The sequence below is a fragment of the Asterias rubens genome, chromosome 5 (assembly GCF_902459465.1).
Source record: "Asterias rubens chromosome 5, eAstRub1.3, whole genome shotgun sequence".
Classification (NCBI taxonomy): Eukaryota; Metazoa; Echinodermata; class Asteroidea; order Forcipulatida; family Asteriidae; genus Asterias; species Asterias rubens.
Genome location: NC_047066.1, coordinates 12,082,560 through 12,087,104, shown reverse-complemented (window position 1 = coordinate 12,087,104; position 4,545 = coordinate 12,082,560).

The window sequence follows — 4,545 nt, the reverse complement described above, 5'->3', positions numbered from 1 at the left end:
TTTCAAAATCCAAGTGATATAATACAGCTAGTATGACCAAATCATATTAAAGGATTTTTATTATTATTTTTTTTATTTCCAAGTATGTGTACATTTCAGACAGAATTTATTTCAAGGATGTTTTCTACTTTTATCATTATTAGACCATGTAAGTTTTATGTAAATTTGCGGTCTTATACTATTTTTATTCTTACCAATTCTGTAATGTTCCTTTAAGTGGATGTTGACATCTTTGAGGTATGTATTGGCTGGTGTGATGAGATGATTTCCCCCATGCATGTATTGTTATGTGAACACACAACATGCATCAACACTAAAGGTCTCCACTACCCCTGGGACACTGTACAGTAACATATCATTTCCGTATTCTCCGAGGTTGATGCCTCTAGCTATGGCAATGATTTGAAAAGTTCCCTATAAGATTTTTCTAATCAAATCGTTTCTTGGCAAGAAAAATAAATAAATAACAGCCTTCCTACATGTCACAACACACCCCCTACCCGCTCCCAGCAAAACAGCCCAATTCGAAAGTTTTTATTTTTTTTATTTAAAGCCATTATACACTTTCGGTAAACAGTATTGTCCAAGTCCCACACTTCGTGTATCACAACTTATATTTAAAACAACAAACCTGTGAAAATTTAGGCTCAATCGGTCATCGGAGTCGGAAGAAAAAAAAACAGGAAAACCCACTCTTGTTTCCGCGCGTTTCGCAGTGTCATGACATGGTGTTTAAAATAAATCCGTAATTCTCGCTAACGAGAATTTATATTGTTTTACCGTTTTCTCAAAAAGTAAAGTATTTCATGGACTAATATTTCAAGAGAAGTCTTTCACCATTACCTTCTGTAAACCCTGTAAATTATTTGTAAATCTGTGAACTTTTTTTTTTTTTCCTGTACCGAAAGGGTCCAATGGCTTTAAGACCAGTTCTGGGTAAATTTAAGTGTTTTTTTCTTTTTTTTCCCCCTCTATTATAAAAGTTTCAACGACATGCTATGTATGTATGGATGAATTAGTATAATATATCAAACTGCTCTACTCTACTGGTCTTCAAGGAGAAGCTTACTGTCAAATTAACACCGGCTCTTTTAAGAGCCAACACTCCTTCAAAAGATATTGTACATGTCCTGCTAGTTTACTTTTTGTGTCAATTACACTACATGTACATGTAGGTTGCAAACACCACTTACAATGTAAACCATGGTTGCGTTCGATTAGCTTCCCTGGATCGACCCCAGTCTTCCCTAGGTTTGTACGTTCTAATAGCTTTGACGTCATTCGAGGGGCTCATACCTGGGTCAGCCCCAAGTGTCCTGCTTGTGGAGTGGGTCACTTGGGGGCTGGCCCCAGGTGCATGACGTCACCACGAGAAGGTGAGTTATCGTTCGCTTAGCTCTTGTCAGGGGCTCACCTGAGTGAGCACCGCGGGGTCGACACAGGAAAGCTAATCGCACGCACCCCATATTTATACAATAATTTGTTATGGGATTTGAGGCATTGCATGGTGAGGTATCGATATATATTTGGTTTGCGGTAACACCGTTTGTATATCTACATATACTTGCCAGGTGATTCTGTTCTTTTGACAAGTTGTCCTGCTTGATATTCTACTACTGCAGAGTAGATTTGTGGAATTCTCTTGAGACGTTATCAGTTCTTAAACTAACTGTCCTGCTTTTCAACGACCAGTAGGTACCTGGGCCGAAGGTAGAAAATCAAAAGGGACTACTAATTTTAGTTTCAAAGTTGTTTGGTTACATCTAATGCTGCTGTACTAAACACCTACACTTGCCTTTCCACCATGTCCACTGGTTCCCTTTACTTATTATTACAGATTAGAAGCAGCACTGGTACTTCTGGCGCTGTTTTCTTTGTCCATACATTTCATAAGAGAAGGCCTACAAAAACATTTTAGGAGTTCTCAATGTTTGCATTTAGCAAGTTAAGCATATTTATGCATAACAATAGTCTCTCACGTAATGAAGTCAAGGATGACAGCGATTGGACTCCAGCTCTTTTATATTAACGGCACAGACACCTTTGGTAATAATTTGTAATTGTCAAACAAGGATGTTTTTTTCTTTTCTCTTGCAACTTTGCTGAGCAATTGAGTCATTATTTTCACAGATTTTTTTAATGCATAGAAATGTCGGGATACACTAAAGTGAGAATACTGGTCTTTGACAATTGTCCAGTGCCTTTAAGCAGCAGGCATACAACTTTTCTGCGGAGCATCAGCTGGTTTCCTCTTTTTTTAATCTCAGTTTGACCATTCAAAATACTATACGAAATCATTGACATTTTGTAATTTCCTGTTTTTTGGTGAAGTTACAGTTGCATGCCTTTTGTTGTGACATGTTGTGATTAAATTCTTACAATGGAGTTTTGCCCTTCACTCGGTGATCTTGGTCATGCTGTGTTGACACAGAGTCGACGAGGGAAATAAAACACACAATCCCCTTGATCAGTGTAATTTCATGGTCAATTTGGTTTCATATTCAAAAGTATTTTTAATCCTTTGTGATATGGTGCTGTAGCATGCTGGACATCTTACCAGGGAGCCATTGTATTTGTAAGGGCCGTACACTATTAACAACATTTTTACCAGCGTACACACCGCACGCTGTGAGGGAGGGGTTAATGTGTTACGCATGCTTTCAATTTCGGAAAAAATGTCAAACTAGAAAACATTGTTTCATGATTCTTTTTGCACCGTTAGAAAAGACGTTTTTTACCTCTCGAAAGTTAGATAAGCTGCGTCCTGTATGTAGGAATTTAGCTATAATTCGTTTAACATTATCTTAATATTCTTTTTATGTATTTCTTCTGTACTCAAAATAAACAGGGTTTGCATGGGCACATTCCATACAGCTCTGTGTAGAATAGTGTGAAACCTCAAGAAAGATGCTTGAGCGTAGATGGCCAGTGAACTTGCCACGGTTTTAAGGCAGACCAGAAAGGGGCGGGGGCAGTCTCTGTCCTTACTCTATGGTTGTATCAAAACCCTTTGTATCGAAAAACCCTTCTATGATATAGCAGACCTGATGATGATAATGTACTGAGCTTCTATTTTTAACATCAAGTGCTAAGTGCAACTCATACCGAAATACTCCTGCAGTACATGTGTATGTAGAGCAATGCAAGTCAAATAATTATACAGAAATGTTTATCAGCTGTTTTTATCAACTGTACAAAATCATGTACTTGTATTGGACCTTAAAGCCGGCTTGTCAGCTTGTATTCTAAGGACCTGGAAATGGAGTTAGTTTTTTTTTTCAAGGGTTTAATTGGCAAATGAATACAAAGCCAACCATCTGTTGGTTGTTTGATTTCCCGTCAGCCCCCCCCCCCTCTCTACCCATTGATGTATGTAATCAAGCTACATTGATCATGATACATGTACTTTATTGAAAGATTGTTTTCTTCAGCTTGTCATTTCATTAGTCCTCACTAGTCCATATTTCAAGTAAAATGGGGACACTATTTAACACTGGACAGACAGGATTTGTGGTGGGCATTTTTTGGAATGTGATATTACATGAACTGAAGTAGGATGACTGTCTCTTACATTTTACAGAGATTCTTTTTTCCAGCTTAAATGTATTTAATGGTTTGCTCTTAACTTTTTCAGTGACTGGCTAGCAGGACCAGTTAGCTTGTCATTTCACTAGTTCAACAAGCTTTTTCACTAGTCCACATTTCAAATGAAATGGGGACACTTAAAGCCATTGGACCCTTTCGGTAAACAGTGTTGTCCAAGGCCCACACTTTGTGTACCACAACTTCTATATCAAATAACAAACCTGTGAAAATTTAGGCTCAATCGGTCATCGGAGTCGGGCGAAAACAACGGAAAAACCCACCCTGATTTCCGCGCGTTTCGCCGTGTCATGACATGTGTTTCAAATAAATCTGTAATTCTCGTTAACGAGAATTTATATTGTTTTGCTGTTTTCTCAAAAAGTAAAGCATTTCATGGAATAATATTTCAAGAGAAGTCTTTCACCATTGCCTTCTGTAAACCCTGTAAGTTATTTGTAAATCTGTGAACTTTTTTTTCTGAACCGAAAGGGTCCAATGGCTTTAAAGGCCTGGTAGTACATGCAAGCCATAGAGGCCATGGCCTTCTCTTGTTGGCCTTGGTGCCCCTTCAAAGGTTTCCCATTCATTGTCTTTCAAATTTTCCAATGGAGTTCCCTTTGCAAAATGAAAACGGCCTTGCCCTTTTAACATGTTCAAAAATGAATTTCCAGGCGTGCATTTTTCAACACTGAACTAGCCATTTGGACCACTTTGAGTGTTTTTTTGACTGGTCCTCATCGGGTGCGTAGTGGCGTTTGGCCAGCGAACCACCGTTAAGGGAGACTGCGTTATTTTTCTATGTTTGTTTATTTTCCCTTCATTTAATTTTGGTTTCGTCTCGTTGCATTTTCACCAGCGCTTTGGTGCCCTTATTTTTAATTAGACATACAAAAAAAAAAAATGTTATGTTGGCGTAACGGGCCCAAAAATATAGGGTAGGTAGGTAGGGATTTTTTATTT